The sequence below is a fragment of the Protopterus annectens genome, chromosome 3.part1 (genome assembly GCF_019279795.1).
Source record: "Protopterus annectens isolate FY-2018-M chromosome 3.part1, PAN1.0, whole genome shotgun sequence".
NCBI lineage: Eukaryota > Metazoa > Chordata > Ceratodontiformes > Protopteridae > Protopterus > Protopterus annectens.
Genome location: NC_056732.1, coordinates 1,887,183,028 through 1,887,201,248, shown reverse-complemented (window position 1 = coordinate 1,887,201,248; position 18,221 = coordinate 1,887,183,028). Strand labels below are relative to the sequence as shown.

General features: G+C 39.2%; 1 long non-coding RNA gene across 1 annotated transcript in view; it reads right to left on the bottom strand.

The window, feature by feature from the left end:
• LOC122798932 overlaps nt 1-15,623 on the bottom strand; it is a 33,406-nt gene extending 17,783 nt beyond the window's left edge. Inside the window, exon 1 of the long non-coding RNA XR_006364354.1 lies at nt 15,073-15,623. This is a non-coding gene — a long non-coding RNA (uncharacterized LOC122798932). The remainder of the gene's footprint in view (nt 1-15,072) is intronic.
• Nucleotides 15,624-18,221: the final 2,598 nt, after the last annotated feature.

The following is an 18,221-nucleotide window of genomic DNA, read 5'->3' as shown; positions in this document are numbered from 1 at the left end:
TATACCGAACAAGAGAGGTCCCAGCACTGAGCCTTGTGGGACGCCACTTGTAACTGGTATGGAGTCTGACATGGCTCCAGCAATTCTAACCATGTTGGTTCTGTCCTTGAGCCAGTTTGCAACCCATCTAGTGACACAGGGGTTTATATTTAAGCTGGTGAGCTTATCTATAATGCCCGAGTGAGGTATTGCATCGAAGGCTTTTGCGAGGTCCAGGTATTCTGTGTGGACCGCCTTCCCCTCGTCAATGGCCTTGGTGACTGTTTCAAAGAAATCAACCAGGTTTTAGAGGCAGGATCTGCCCTTAACAAAGCCAAACTGGGTAGGATCCAGTGTCTGTAGGTCCCCAATATCTTAATTTATGAGGTCCATGATGATCCTTTCCATAGCTTTGCAGACCAAGCTAGTCAGGCTTATGGGGCAATAGTTTCCAGGATCCATTGAGGCACCACCTTTGTGGAGAGGGACCACTGTTGCAGTACGTCGCTCTTTGGGTACATATCCTGTAGTAAGGCTGAGATTGAACAGTAGATTTATGTTTGGGTTTAGCTCTTCTTGGAGTTCATGTAGGACACAGCCCGGGACAGCGTCTGGTCCCATTGATGCTGTGTTTTTTGCTTTGGAGAGGGCGGCTCTTACCTGAGAATCTGAGATGTCAGGGGGGCAGCACTCTGCTGGGATAGATATTTGCCCTTTTGGTGGGGAGGGAGGTAGAAGTTTGCACTGAACCTGTCAGCTAGGATGTTGGCAATGTCTGTGGGTTCGGTGTATTTTTTGTCATTTTGGACTAATTCTGAGCATATCTGGGAATTCCCACCCAGGTTCCTAACATAACTAAAGAAAGCATTGTGATTATCCTTAGTGTCCTGTGCAATTTTTCTCTCAAAGCTGGCCTTAGATGATTTTATAAGTGCCCGTAGTTTTTTGCTAATACTGATCAAAGATGCCTTCCCTTTTTGGGATTTTGCTCTATCATGTAGTAGCTTCCTCCTTCTATTGTATAGTTTGTTTATGGCTGGGGTCCACCAGACAGGACATCTGCCTTTGGAGGACTGGGTCTTGGTTTTATTTGGGATTGCATGATCCATGCATTCCTGAAGGTGTTCATAGAATGTGTTTATAAAGGATTCTGCGGTCTGGGCTGTATTTTCCACAGGCCCGGGGGCTTTGAAGGATTCTACCTCGGTTTTGAGGAGTGTGAAATTTGCTTTAGAGAAGTTTTTTACTGTAGTTTTCTGGGCAGGGGGTGGGGTCGGGATGTGAATATCCAGTGAGATTAGTTTATGGTCTGATCTTACCAGTGAGGGATACACTTCTGGTCTAGAGCATAGTGTACCCATGTTGGTGATGATCAGGTCCAGTATATTTTCCCCTCTTGTGGGAGTCATAACAAGTTGTTCCATAGCATTTGAGTTTATAAATTCTAGGAACCTTTGGGCTAGGGTGTTGGAGCTAGAGTAATGCTCCCAGTCTATGTTTGAGTAGTTGAAGTCGCCCAATATAATGGTGTTTGGGGAGACCTTCATATTTTCCAGTATTCTCAGGAAGGCTGAGTGGGGTTCCTGGGTTTGGGAGGGTGGTCTGTAGCAGGCTATAAACTGGAAGGCAGTTTTACCCACTGTTAGTTGCACATGGATAGTCTCTGATGCTTTGTGCTGTGCCACCAACCTGGAGGTGTGGGTATCTTTGACGAATATTGATACTCCCCCTCCTTTTGTGGTTCGGTCCAAGTTTTGGGGCCAAAAAGCATGGTATGAGATATAACCTGGTAGTGCTGGGGTGCTCTCGGGAGCCTTGAACCAGGTTTCTGTTGCTGCACAGATATCGATGTTCTCCATGCTAAGGAGAGTTTCAGTGTGCATCTTGAGGTTTAGACTTCATGCTGAGTAGCATTACTCTTAGTTTCTTATCCCTTGTGATACCTATGGAGGTGGGTTTGTCTTTTGAGCCTTGCCTAAAAAAGTCACTATGGGGGTAGCAAGAGCCTTTGCCAATATCCGAAAGCCCAGGGGTGACAGGTGCAAGCCGTCCCTAGCGAAGCATCATGGCTTGTCGAGCATGTCATCCAAGGCTGATAGGCATTGGATCCCCTTTGAATGACACCAATACTTAAGCCAGTTGTTGAAATTGATCATCTTGTCTTCGTATTGTGGCATCATTCTTGGTGAGGATAAGATGCTACTCAAGGTCAGGGTCATACCGGCCTGTGCTACATGCTCAGAGAGCTCCTCTATGTCTCTTTTCATGTAGTCCAGGGAGGTACGTCTCAGGTCATTCACACCAGCATGGACAATGGCTGAGTCATATTTGTACTTGCCTTGGAGTGACCTGAGTGCTTGTGTTATGTGGCGGATCCTAGCACCCGACAGGCAGCTCACCGTGACCTTCTCCTTGTTCAGCCTGGTGAGCGGGACGTCAGTGTGCCTGATGATAGAGTCACCTATTACAAGTGTATCAGGTGTGTTGTTTAGCCTTAAGGGCTGTGACTGTTCGGCACACTGGCTTTGTGAGCTATGTGTTGCACGTGTTTTGTTTTGGGGTAGCAGTTGCTTGGGTGTCTGCTTTGGAGGTCTCTGCTGCTTAGGCAGATTTTTATTTAGAGCCTCCGAGTATGTTTTTGTGTGTTTATGTGTTTGGTTTGCTGTCGTGGTAGGTCTATGTGAGACTGGAATTGTAGTGAGTGTGGTTTCCTTCTCCTTCTGACTGGTTACGCCAGTACTGAGTTGAGAGAGCTTAGCCTCCAGTTTGGCTATATGGTTGCATCTCTCATGTGTTGGAATTTGTTGGGAGGAGGAGAGGGTTGTCTGTGTACATGAGGCAGTTGTAACATTGCCTCAAGATTCCCAGATTCACCAGCTGGACCGGAGAGGAGATTGACAACTGACCTTTGGACATGCTAGAATAGTACTGGGGATTCCTTTATAATTGAAAAAAGGACCAATGGGGAACAAGGTACTCAAGGGGAGTTTGTGAGGGTGTAGTGCTTTTAATTTTTTAGTGCTGACTTATATAATTGCTTTAGTGAGCAAGTGCCAGGTAACTTAAATGCAATGTGTTACAGGTAACTTAAATGCAAAAATGACAAACAGTAACTTTCTTTCAAGTGAAACAAGGAAATAAGTACAGTAAGCAATGCAGATATCACTAGGGATCCACAGAAGCGCTGAAAAGCCGAGTTTTAGGTGGAATTAGTGCTTCAGGGAAATAACAAGCAAACAAACAACAAGCATACAAACAAAGCTAGATTCAACAAGCCTGGATCTAGTCTATGCTACAGCAAACAAGGTATACCAATTTCAGTAAGAAACAGTTCAAATATGCAGGCACTTTAAGCCTTTAACCAGAAATTCCCAGCTCAGAAGGGCAGAGTCCAGCCTCTCCTCCCACAAGAGTGCAGACCACGAACCTTCTTAGTGTAAAATAACTGGCCTGAAGCCCAAGTGCTTAAACCAGAACTAATACATACCTTCATTCATTGTGATAAAACATACCTTCATTCATTGTGATAAAACACTCACTGCATTCCTTTTAAAAACAGCCTGTTTCTTTTTTCATTCTACATCAAACCCCTCCTATTACCCCACCTTGACCTCCAGTCTACCACACAATATAACACTTGCTACATAAATGGTACATTCTGTACACTCAAATGGCCACTAAGAAAGAACCACTAAATTACACAAATACATGTATAAATTAAATCCTATAATGCCATTATTACTCTTAAGGTGTAACATTGAAGCAGCCCTTAGCCAGTACCTCTCTCTCTTGCTTCCTAATAACTGTTAAAAAGTCTAAGAAATACAACAGTCTGCATAAATGCATTTGTGACCAAGCACTGTCTTGACCCATACCTCTCAGTTGCTCAAAACCGTGTATAATGTCCAGACTTTTGCTGCATATTTTTTTTGATGCTCATAAAATTTGTACTTTTCTGGCAAAACATAAAGGATTAAATTAAATAAATAAAGACACACATTTGAGTTTCAGGCCTGATATCCTTAACAAAATGCATGCTGCTGCAAAACATATTATTCTAAGAGCTTTCTACATTTATGAGAGTGGCATTTAAAATCTGTCCTTGATTTTCAGCTTTTGTGCCTCATTATTTTTTAGTTTGTCCATATTTCTTGAACATAGAGGTTTTAAAGAATGTGGGGTGACCTTGTATCAATCACACAGTCGCAGCCAAGCTATCCATACAACCATTCTTCCCCTGATACAGCTACCCCTTCTGACTATGCCAAGATCCAGGAACAGAGGAAACACCCCTGCATTTCTTTAAATCTTACCTTAAAGCCCAACTTCTGGCACAAGCAGCAAGCAACTAGCACATTAGAGACCTTGTTTAACTGGTTGCTTATTCAATTACCCTTGCACAAAGGCATATAATTTCATCTAGCCTCAGCACATCTCCCCCACACCCTCATAATTAGATAAATTTGAAAGCCTTATACAAATCATAATCTCCTATTCAAACAACATAAAAATCTCATAACATTAGGAGACTTCAGGCTTTACTTTCTTGGTCCAGCACAAAATGGTCTTTCAGAACTTCTAGCTAATCTAAACTGATAGAGTTAGTATGATATCCAACCTGGCTTAATCTTAAGCATCTTACCTCAGTTTACTTGATCTGGTAATTACTAACAACTCCTCCCCAATATCTCATGATAGGAATTATAGAAATCAGAAGTAAACGGAGTCTTTTGACCATTTATGCTGGCCACTGTTAGACTGTACCTTCTTTTTCAAAGGAATGTTAGTCCAGTCAAACCAGAGATGAATTTGTGAATAGTCATCCAATTGTCAACTTTGATATACAGAAAGATAATGTATCACACTGCTTGATTTGTAGTGAGAATCTATTCCAGAGCTGGGGAGCCAGCACCTTGTAATGAAACTATCAGGGTCTATGTCACGTAATCGAAACATGATATACCCGAGTGCCATAACATCGACATATAATGTGACTGCTAAGAAAGGCAAAACACCCAAACAACAAAATTCATCATATTGACCTACCATAGTTGGCCAACATGAATGAAATTACATTTCCTAATCATTTGCAATGATTAGGAAATGTAATTCCGTTCATGTTGGCCAACCAAGGTAATTCATTATGATGAATTTCGTCATTTAGGTGTTTTGGCTTTCTTAGTGTTCCCATTACATGTGTTGATGTTATGGCTCTTGGGTATTTCATGTTTCAATTCTGTGATATAGACCCAGCTATCACACTGTCACATTTTAATTATTTGTTTTTGAAAATTTAGATTCCCGGTTCTGGTATTTGTGGGCCTAATTGACTTGTAGAGATCCAAGACCAAGTGGGCCCTAATAGCATGGAAGGTGAGGTGTACATCTCCTCTCAGAAGTCTATAAGATACAGAATAAAGACACAGTGCTTCTAGACTTTTATGCTAATTTAGGATTTTTAAGCCAGTGATCATCTTATTTAGGAACTCTGGGTCTTACTATTTGTTTGATATGTCTAGTGATGTACATCCTAAAGAGGGGGTATTGTGTTCAATAAATGGCCCAATCAATGTGGAATATAAGATGAGAATAGCTTCTTTAGATCTGGATGATATTTATTTGGCAATTAGTTTGCTAAATATATAAATAGTAACGAAAAACACCACGATAAAGCAAAGGTGTCTGCACAGTTCCAATAAAACTGTCATAAATTGTAATTAGCAGTAAAGACTCACCCAGTTTTTGTAAGCATAACTATGTTGCAATGTTCAGACCATTCCGACATCATTATTTTACAAAAAAGTTGTAGAAAGATATATAAAGACTGCTTTTATTAATGACAAGGAGGAGCCAGCTTACAGCTTCTTCAGACCGTAAAGCGAAAGCACTTACCTCCTTGTCATTAATAATAAAAAGCAGTCTTTTATATATCTTTCTACAACTTTGTTTTCTTGTAAAATAAATTGATGTCGTTGGAATATTGGTCTGAACAGACATTTGCAGCATAGTTTATGCTTGGAACCTAAAAACTGCCTGGGTGAGTCTTGCACAGTACTCGTTTACATTTACAGTTTATGACAGTTTGCTAAATAGATGATCTTTTTGACTACTGTCATTGCATGATGACTGCAGGGTGTGGAGTTATCAATGCATGTTCTAAGGTCTTTAACAACTTTCTGATTTTGCAGTGGGGTGTTGTCTGTTTTGTATGATGGGGAAAGGGCTGCTTACCAATATGATGATATTGTACTTTTTAACATTAATTTGAGCCCATTTTGGTACACTAGGTAGCAATCATAAATTATTGTTGAAGAGTTCTGGTGTCAGAGGGAGGACCTGACAATGATTCCTAGTTTACACTCATCTTTAAATTTGATTAGCCAGAGGTCTTGGTTCATTGTTTGGAGATCAGAAAAGTAAATGACAGTCAGAAAAGTAAATGTACCCTCCTTCTTTCAGCAATTATCATTCCATCAGATTTTCCTCTACAATTCTGCAAAAAGTCCCTCTTAAATTAATCTCATGCTGACTAAAAACATATTTGTTCATCAACAAACTTAAAATCATGCTGTCCACCCTACACTAGACAACTATTCTAAACTCAGCCAATCCCAGATGTACTATATACTGTAGTTGCTCACAAACATGTCAGTAAACCTCCAAGGTAGTCTTCATCCCCACTTTATTGACTTCCCTATATCATGCTCACAGTCTCTGCATGACATAAATCATTATGCTAGGAGATGGCCAAAAAGCCATAATAAAACCAGTCCACACACCGCATCATCCTGCCCTAATTTAACACAATCAGACAATATCCAAACTACTGAGATGTAAAATCTTACCAGTGCATCAGCCAGTATCACCTCCATTTTACTAAACAGTGTCTTTTTTTGGTCTGGTCACTGCACAACTCATACTTCTAGGCAAGGACAAAGGATTGCTTACAGGAATCATTTGTATTAAACTTACCACAGCATTTCATCTTATCAGACATACTGATCAACAGTTGCATCAGCCTTGATGCCATTCCTTAGTTCCATAATTATCATTAATTGTCACTTCAAGTCGATCTCTACTCCTCAACTTTAACTTCAACATCCTCCCTCCTCAAAGTCAAAACTCACAGGTCTAGTTTTATGCCCCCATTTTATTCCCTAAGCTACCAAGTGGTCTACCTGAACTCCATGCTGGTAACATGGTTAAATTCCATTCTAACCAATCACTACAAATACTGCAAAAGAATCTCCAAGTAAATTTCTGTTCCCTTATTAAATGGACTAATAAGAAAAATCCATTACATAATGCTTCAAAATGAAAATTATGTTCTTTGGGACTTTGAGACTAGACACAAACTCTGTAAAACTTAAAACTCCTCACACACCTTTCATCACTTCATTAAGCCAACTGAGAATGTCATTTAAACATCTTGGAATATGGCTTAACACCTCACTAAACCGGGTCTATATTAGATGATCGAAGTTTTACAAATTAGAATCTCATATGATCGACACCATATGAGCGAAGGTGTAAAACTTCAAACATTTAATAAAAAATAAAGAAAGAAAACAAAAACCTACCTGATCATTCAGAGCAGGGGGGAAGCCCTCCTGCACCCCCCACACCCCCACTACTTAAATATGCCAACTCTGAGATTGTACTACAGTGCAGTAAATGGAAACATTCCCTACGGCAATCTCTGTTCACACTTGCGATCTTTCAAAATTTTGCCCATATGGTGTTGGCCATATGTGGCTCGAACTTTTGAAAGTTTGCTCTTACAATATAGACCCCACTAAACCTACATCTCTATCTTGTGTACACAATGAAAAAGATCTAACTACACTCTTGTTCTGTGACAAAAAAAAAACACCTTTCTCTCTCATTAGAGAAGCCATAAGTGTTTCCTGTTCTCATAAATAGAATATGGTCATGTTCTCTCATTGTTGCTGCATATAAAAGAAACTCCTTAGCCATTCAATCCCTTTCAAATAAAATCTGCTATTTTCGTATGTTTTCCCCCAAGAACTTATACCCCACTGTATAACCATAAAAGAAAACAAAATGGTTTCTAGTCATACAAAGGACTGACCTCCTACTCAGCTCACAAGTTTCAAACTTTTAAATAATTAGACACACTCATTTTTTAGCCTCCAAACTCACTCATCAGGTAAATATCATCATATGACCTCAGAAGCTTAGACCAGTCAGGCTCATGTCTTCAAACCCCAAAGTCCCAACTTCTTTTACAGACCACTGCTTTCTATCTCAGGCTGCAAACTTTGGGAATCCCTCACCATGTACCTTAAAAATACATCTTCTTAACTCACATTCCACTCACTACTAAAATCTATTCTTCATACCCTAGCAAAATCCAAATGCACTCTCTATCTTCTTCACCTCACAACATAATGATTCACATTCCTTATTTAACCTTCCATTTTTTCACTCTGTTTTATTGTTTTCACCCTAAACTTCATGGTTCATTGTTGCAACTATTTTATATAGCTTGTTTGGGTATTCCTTTGTATTGATTCTATATTTTATACTCAGTTTAACATATTGTAGTCTGTGCTTTTGAGCTAAGACTGAAATTGTTCTCTTATGATTACTGCTTTACCCTACTAAACAAATTCAAATAAAAATAAATAAATACAAAAAACAAAACTTTGGTCTAGGAATATTAGATGGTATTTGTACAGCAGGTTTGTTATGAAGATTTTATAATGCTCACATGGATGTCTACGTTTAATTTTTGACAAAATGACTATGTTACTAATGAAATGGACTAACTAGTGATGTGGCTTCATGCAGCTGTTGTTTGTTTTGTTGGTTTTCATCGGACACCGTCTCAAGTTAAATTTAGTCACAAGAATTCCTCTGAAATTTGGGAACAGAATGCTCAACTGAAAAATAAGAATAACATTGGTCATTTATGTCTTTCATTTAATTATTTTACTTCTTACACCATTGGAGTGCTATGGCTACAATATAGTTTGGATTTATTTAATTACATTGCAATGCCAGGATCAGTGATGCAGACTTGGAACTACTCATCTCAAGCCATTTCAACTGATTTGCTGACATTCTTCCCTCTATAGTAAGGTCACATGCTTCTTCTCTCCCTGAAACACCACCTTGCTCTTTGTCACTCCTAATCATTCTGCTTTCTGTAATGCCACAGGCTAAATGTTTCTGAATACTGTGAAGATTTTAATGGCTTCTCAAAACTGGATCATTTCAATCTATGTTGATGCCTATAAGTTCTGAAAACTTAAAGAGACCATTTTATTAAGTGATTATTGAAGGGACAAGTAGCTGAAGTGGGGGATGACAATCTTTTTTTCCCGGCTAAGGGAAAAAGCCATAACAAATTGAAGCTTGCTTTATGAATTAAAAGGATAAACCAGAAACAATTCATTTTTTTGAGCCTTTTTGCTGCACTGAGTCACCCTAATGGCATCTACCTCAGGACAAACAAACTGAGAACCAAAGCTAGTATCAAACCAACTGAATAAAATAACAAACACTTTCTGTGATGTATGAATGACATCTGTGACGATCGAAGAACACTTTTATTAATAAAGTTTAATGCTTTCTTTCCTTATTTTAATGGAACATCAGAACACCACGTTCACATTAAAAATCTGTTATATAATATACATTGAAAACACTTGTGATAAAATCAACCACTAAAAACACAATTCGATTAAATATCTAAATTCTGAATTAAGCATCAAAGTATTTCAATTTTAAAACAGAGCTAACAGAGATGGTTTTGTTGAGCCCAGGAAAACTAGTGGCATCCAACCTAAGCTGCCACTTTAATTCACATTTCTCTGGATGTTCATCCAATATGAAACCCCAAGGGTCACTCTTTACCTGCTCAATAATTAAAAAAAAAAAATGCATCTTTAAAACATCAGTATGTTTAGACAAAGCATTGGCGACTTTACCCTTCCTAATATCTAATAAATGTGCATAAATATGATCTTTTAATTTCCTGTAAGACTTTCCTGCATAAAATGCTAGATATAAATGACACTTTGCTAAATAAACTACTTGTTTATAATTGCATGAAAAATGTGCATTAATTTAGAATAATTCACCTGTGATTTGAAAACTGTCACATAAAATAATGTTTGGGCATTGGGAGCCACAACCAACTTTAAACATACCACTCACTCTTTTCACATTTCTACAAGCTGCATCCTTAAGGGCAGATCCTGCCTCTTAAACCTGATTGATTTCTTTGAAACAGTCACCAAGGTGATTGACGAGGGGAAGGTGGTCCACACAGCCTACCTGGACCTCGCGAAAGCCTTCGATACAATACCCCACTCAGGCATTATAGATAAGCTCACCAGCTTAAATATAAACCCCTATTCCACTAGATGGATTGCAAACTGGATCAAGGACAGAACCCACATGGTTAGAATTGCTGGAGCCATGTCAGACTCCAAACCAGTTACAAGTGGTGTCCCACAAGGCTCAGTCCTGGGACCTGTCTTGTTCGGTATATATTTCTCAGAGGTACAGGCCAACATGGAAGGACTGTGGCTGACCAAGTTGGCAAATGACTGCAAACTGGGCGCCATAATCGACTCTCCAGCTGACACAAGCATCCTCCAAAAGGGCCTCATAGAAACAGACAACTGGTGCCAGAGCCATGGCCTCAAGCTAAACGCCAAAAAGTGTATAGTCATCCCCTTTGGCAAAAACAAAGTGCCCACAAATTACCACATAGGTGGTAATCCATTAAGTATGGAAGAAGTAATTAGGGACCTGGGGACCCAAGTTGATAGCAATCTCTCATATGACAACCACGTGGCCAAAGTGGTTAGAAAAACATTTTATATAGCCCACCTAATCATGAAGGGATTCACATCTAGATCAGGGGAGGTCATCGTGCCTCTTTACTCATCCCTCATCAGGTCCATAATTGAGTACAATGCCCCTTTTGGGATGTACCTTACCAGACACCTGCAGCAACTGGAAAGACCCCAAACGCACCTCACCAAGAGGATCAAAGGGCTCAAACAGATGCCATATGCTGCCCGGTTAAAGAAACTCCAGCTCTACTCAGTGGCATACTGCCTGTTCAGAGGCAATCTGTGCCTGACGTATAAAGCCATGTCCAACCCGGAATTAATGGACATGCTGCACCTCAGAAAATCCAAATCCCATCGAGCTACGCTCGAGAGACTTGAACCTCAGCACTGAAATAAATAGGACATGCTGGAGGGACAGATTCATAACCCAGAGGCTCCCTTCACTCTGGAATAAAATCCCAGTCCAGGTTAGGCAGAGTCCCTCATTGACTCTCTTCTAGAGGAATCTTGATGAGTGGATGGGAGATCGTAGGGTTACCCCGGGTATCACTTCTGTGTCACTGTTAGACAGAGGCACAGTATACTAACCTCGAAAAGGACATGCTCCTGTTCTGCTTACCATTCACTTCACTGTAGGGCAATCTTGGAGTTGGTATATTGAAGTGGGGGGGTGTGGGGGACAGAAGGCGGCTTGCTCCCTGCAAAAACATTATTTTAGTTGTTTTTTTTTTTGTTCACTTTTTATTTTCAGGATTCCAAAATCTTGTCGTTTGAGTTCGGTATCTCAAAACTTGAGATTTTGGCATTTCGAAATTAAAAAGTGGACATATATATATATATATATATATATATATATATATATATATATATTGGTCTACTTGCTATATGGATGAGACTATATTATCGATATCTGAAATGTCGAACATACAAGTAAAAAATACACAGCCACTGGAACTTAAATATACCAACTCTGAGGTTGCACTACAGTGTGGAAGTGGAAATCTTTCCATTGCACACTGTAGTGAGATGCCGGTTCCCCGTGGTTGACATTTCACAATGTCGATCATATGCTCTTGGCCATATGAATGTCAACATTGTGAAATTCCGACCATATCAAGGGAACCCATACACACACACATATATATATATATATATATATATATATATATATATATACATACATACATACATACAAAGCCACAGACAAACTGAAAAATATAAGTATACACATGCAACCACATGCACACACAGTCATACGCACACTCAAGCACATGTGGATACTGACACCCACACCCACACTCACCAATACACACATGAACATACGCACACATACAAAGCCACAGACAAACTAGAAAACATAAGCATACACACACAGTCACAGGCACACTAAAGAAGATATGCATACCCCACCTACACTCACAAAGATACACACACACACACACACACACACACACACACACACACACACACACACACACAATTAAAGGATCACTGCAGGTGAGGATGCCCTGCTCTGGGGCAATTATTTTATTTATTTTCATTTGTTTAGAAGATAGTCTGACCAAACTCAAATGAGATTATTTTCAGTGGTGTCCCAAAGAGGAGCTATACAATCTGAACAATGACAAAGACATTAAAGTTATAATTACAATATCGTTATATCATGTCTACCTTTTTAGTATTTTTTGCTTTCATGTAAATCCAATTGAAATCTGACGCTGTCATGAAGATTGAAAATACATAAATGTATAAAAAGGATAGGGCTTAGTTACATTTTACCTACATTAATGGGTCACACACAATGGTCTTGTTTTCTAACAGTCCTTTTACTTTTCTTACACTGCCTTGTAAGAAGCAAAAAAATATGGAGTGGTCACTTGTGTTATTGTATACTGACAGATTGACCAAATGTACATGAAGTTATATTAGTCTGATATTTGGTCAGTTTGTTAGTCAGTTAGCTGTCATTTGTTGACTAGGTTAGGGTCACTAGTCCAGTGGTCTCTTTTGGGGGGGGTGGGGTGCTAAATGAAATTTAGCCAAGGTCCAGGGAATCTCTGACACTACTTTTGATAACTAAAAATGGAGCAAAAAAAAAATGAGGAAAACTGAAAACTGTCTGTAGAAGTCCCAATAAGCACCAAGCCAAAATAAAAGGAATTGTAGCAAAGTAATGGTTTTAATGAGAATAAAAAAAGAATAATGTTAGCGCTTTCGTTAATACAATATTAACTTTATCAGACAAACTGAGAAACATATAATCTTCCTCTAACTACAATTAAAACAAATCTGATTGGACAGAGGGAAAACAAGCTTGAAAGTCATATGAATTATTAACCCTTGATAGACTGTTGTTTACAGCTCAGAATGCATATAGTTTGAGCATGGAAAATAAAAACATAAGATATGGTTTTCCTAAGAAATGCATATATAAAATCAATATGTTTCTCTAAAATGTTTAATATCAAACAACATCAATTGTGCTAATATGAAATGCAAATTTTACTGAACGCACATAAATGGCCAGGTATCAGTGATAGAGTGTCTATTACCCTAATTTTAGAAATGACGGCTTTGAAAAGAAGTAAAATAACATAAAAACAAAAACATTTGGTAACATTACACAGGTTTTTTTTTTTTTTTTCAAAAGCCTGCGGTGGTGCTGTCGCTTCAGTCAGACGCTTTCCGGTTCGATTCTCAGCTAGAGTGTCTTCTGCGTGGAGACATGCGTGAATGGGTGTACCTTCGTTGACAGTTGTGCGTCAGGGCTGGTAACTCGGCACGTAAAAATCAACTACCAATTGTTAGCGGATCGGAGTTCCGCTGTGGCGACCCCTAACTGGGAAAAGTCGAAAAACGCAACAACACAGTTTTTTTTTCCTCTATTGAACTTTAACATTTCTAGTAAGGAGATGTTTTATTGCATTTTGCCCAGTTTATGTTTTTTCTGAGGAAAACCATTTTATGTTTTTATTTTCCATGTTCAAACTATATGCATTCTGAGCTGTAAACAAGAACAGTCAAGAGTTAATAATTCATATGACTTTCAATCTTGTTTTCCCTCTGTCCAATCAGATTTGTTTTAATTGTAGTTAGAGGAAGATTATATGTTTCTCAGTTTGTCTAATGAAGTTAATATTGTATTAACGAAAGCGCTAACATTTTACTTGTTTTATTCTCATTAAAAGCATTAATTTGCTACAGTTCCTTTTTATTTTGGCTTATTGCTTTTGGCTGGGAATTTTGTACAGATTCCTGAGGTACCACAAGTGAGCTAGGTATGCAGTCAGTTCAACTTACCTTAAATGCAGCATACTCAGCACTGCAACAGACTTATCGTGCTGCACTGAAGTGTTAGCATTGGGTAAAATAATAATCTAAGCATGTATTGGGGAAATAGAAGCCACCATCTTATGCTGTTCCTTAATCAAAGAGGAAATTGTTAGTTGTTGAGCAACCGAAACTAACAGTTAAGAAAAATGCCTGTGAGATTGAGAAGTCTACAGTTATGGTGCATTCATCAAAAAGTGTCTTAAAATGTATGTTTCATTAGTTAATCGGATCTCTCTTTTGATTAATTGTTTTCCAGTTATTTCATAATCTTGGTTAAAAATATTGTTTCATCCGTTGTGTTCATCGCTTACAGACATATGAATTTCATTAGCACTACAGACTGTAATCGTTTGACTTTTTAACTGCATTTCATGAAAATAATAGCAATGGACACTCTTATCCAATTTACAAAATCAACCTGCTAAGGTCACCTTCGTAGGTTTTTAACAGGGTTGTTAACTTTTCAGATGTCAGTTTTAAAGCTGGGTATTCTTTAGTAGTACGCGATTTTGTAAGGTAAATGTTCGCACAAAGTGAAAAAAATGAACTTCAATTATTGGCAAAATACCGTTTGTGTGTTTATATGTGCATGTGTGGCTCTTATTTTATTTCGTATTAGTGTTTCGTGCATCAGTCAAAACAGCTGTACTAAACGCTTGGGATTGTAACTGTCCAAATAACGTGCGTTAAGAGCTGAACTTGTCGCTCTTATGTCACCGTATAAGTGCCAACTGTCCAGGTTTTCCCGAATGGTCTACATTTTTGTATACTACTTTTGGGCTTTTGATAAAATTTGTAGTTTCTGGCAAACCACGAAGGACTGAAGTAACTAAATAATGTGATATGTTTGAGTTTCAGATTTCCTGCTCTTCAGAAAAAATGCATGCTAATACATGTAACTTTCTAAGTTTATAAGAGCGGTACTTACAATCTCTCCGTGTTTTGGGGCGTTTGCTTCCCATTATTTTAATTTTGATGTGGTGAAATGCGGACGTATGCAGATGGATAAGGTGGCCACCACACTGGCTGAAAGCTCAATAGGTAAACCGCTGGTCGGGCAGTTTCCGAACAAATAACCCAGAAGCGTATATGCACTTCCAGCAAACCACGATATAAGACTGGCTATCCCGGTGAGCATCCCTTCAAACGCGACCGGTGCCAGTACAATAACAGTCACTATCAGTCCAGCAACAACCACTCTCAGCCCCCACTTCTTCAGGGCAGCAACAACTGCATCCCGAATTGTCGTGGAGGGACAAGTTATTTCTGTACTCTCCCCCATCGCGCAACCTGCTATACCCAAGGCAGAACTTTGCACAAATAACCACAACAATTCTGTCCACAGCTTTGGGAGAAATTAAATCATATATATACTACATGCAACGGGCCAGCTGCCAGAGACAGGCGTGGGGTGACCCGTAGGGCGTTGGCACCGCCAAACCGGTATACCAACAGTGCTTCCATGTTTCCATAGAGCTTGTTATCCTGCAATCGGTACACCTGCTACTTCTTTCTCACTAAAGGCATTTGACGCGTAATGTTACAGGAATGTAGACCCCGAAGCTAACTTTATGCTCTCTCACTTTAATTGAATACTGAGATAGGCACTTCATTAGATGCACGAAATATCTATATGTATCCACATACCTCTCATCTGCACACATTTCTACAGAATGCCCGCATGTTTGCCTTGTATTTTTTGTCTTTACAGCATACCATTTTGGTTTTCTGGCAAATCATTGGCAAAACATCAAAAATTGAAGTAAAAAAGTAAAAAGAAGCATTTCAACTTTAGTCTTCACATCCTTTAGAAAATGCATGTTCATGCAAAACCTCTTATCATATCAACTTTCAATATGTGTAAAACCAACATTTAACAACTGTCCCTAATTTTTTGCATTTGTCCCCTGCCATAATTTATGACTATGTCCAGAATTCTTCCTCTAAGAAGTTGAGAAGTATGGTCATATATATATATATATATATATATATATATATATATATATATATATATATATTTAGTTTTTGCACTTATGTACTCATTTTTTATAATTACAACCATCATACTCTTAAGATGGTAATTTACATATTTTTACAGGTTCATAGGCTACTACATGTCTAACTGCCTTTCCAGGCCATTGTTCATAGGTTCATAGGTGTGCATTAGGCTAATGGCCCTGGAGCCTTTACAAGCCTAGCCCATAGAAGCGCCCTGGCATCGTGCCACCCAACATTAGTTCCCAATGCCTCTATCAAATAGAGTCACTAGAGTGATCCCTGGGGTGAACTTTCTACTTCCCATCCACTCATCAAGATTTCTGTTGAAGAAGGCCAGTGAGGTGCTCTGCTTGACATATATGTGAAGTCTATTCCATAGCCTGGGCAGTCTCTAGGTTATGAACCTGTCCTTCCAGCATGTTCTGTTGATTGTGGTAATGAGGTTGAGGTCTCTGGAGCGTGTGGTGTGGAGGGATTGCGACTTCTTTAGATGTAGCATTTCTAACAGAGCTGGTTCAGACATGGCTTTGTAAGTCAAGCAGAGATCGCCTCTAAGTAGACTATATGAGACAGAGAATAGCTGGAGTCTTTTGAGTCTGCCCATGTAGGACAAGTGTTTAATGCCTAGGATCCTCTTCTTGAGGTACTTCAGTGACCTCTCCAGCTGTTGCAGGTGTCTAGTGAGGTACATGACAAATGGGGCATTATACTCTATGATTGGTCTAATGTGGGAAGAGTAGAGAGAGAGAGAGACAATGACCTCTTTCTTCCTGGATGCAAAACTCTTGGTAATGAGATCTGTCTACACAATTATTTCATATTGTGCTTAAAATTAATCTATCCCTTTAGAGTGTATTTTATTTTTATTTTATTTTATTTTACATTTGTTGACCGGGCTAGTCTAGCTGGATACATGTCCATTTTCAGTAGAGGCCCTGGGAGAAAAGCTCCACTTATAACTAGTTAACATCAGGCCAGTGCCAAAACCAGATAAATACATTATATAACGTGGATAAGGTGAATATGCTTGCAGAATTATTTCATCAACTTCAGTTATACAGAAATAAAGAAAATACAGAAATTGAGAACTGAGTTGAAAAAGGGTAAAAATACAGTGATTGTTACCAATGGAAAGAGATAGAGCTTCAACGTTAGTATGTTGGGTAGGATGTGCTTTTCAAAAGATATAACAGGGTTATAAAATGTGTATAATACAGGGAAGTAGGAGAAATTAGGGAGGATAAGTATAACAGGAAGAAAACAATCATAATGAAAGAACAGAAAAGTAAAAGTGCAGGGTAGGAAGATAAGAGTACACTGAGAAGGTAGTGTAGTGAGGAGAAATACTCAGTGATGCATGCTGGGAAACAGAATGTAAGGGAGGAAAGGAGGGGTGAAAATGCTAATGCACACTGAGAAGGTAGTGTAGTGAGGACAAATACTCAGTGATGCATGCTGGGAAACCGGATGTAAGGGAGGGGAGGAGGGGTGAAAATGCTAATGTACACTGAGAAAGTAGTGCAGTGAGGAGAAATACTCAGTGATGCATGCTGGGAAACAGGATGTAAGGGAGGGGAGGAGGGGTGAAAATGCTAATGTACACTGAGAAGGTAGTGTAGTGAGGAGAAATACTCAGTCATGCATGCTGGGAAACAGGATGTAAGGGAGGGAAGGAGGGGTGAAAATGCTAATGTACACTGAGAAGGTAGTGTAGTGAGGACAAATACTCAGTGATGCATGCTGGGAAACCGGATGTAAGGGAGGGGAGGAGGGGTGAAAATGCTAATGTACACTGAGAAGGTAGTGTAGTGAGGACAAATACTCAGTGATGCATGCTGGGAAACCGGATGTAAGGGAGGGGAGGAGGGGTGAAAATGCTAATGTACACTGAGAAGGTAGTGTAGTGAGGACAAATACTAAGTGATGCATGCTGGGAAACCGGATGTAAGGGAGGGGAGGAGGGGTGAAATTGCTAATGCTGCAATGGAGTTGGTTAAGGAGGAGGTCTGTAGAGTACGGATAAGGTGGGGGGGGTTAGTCAGGGTTAGTACAAGGACATAGCCATTGTGTTTTTAGTAG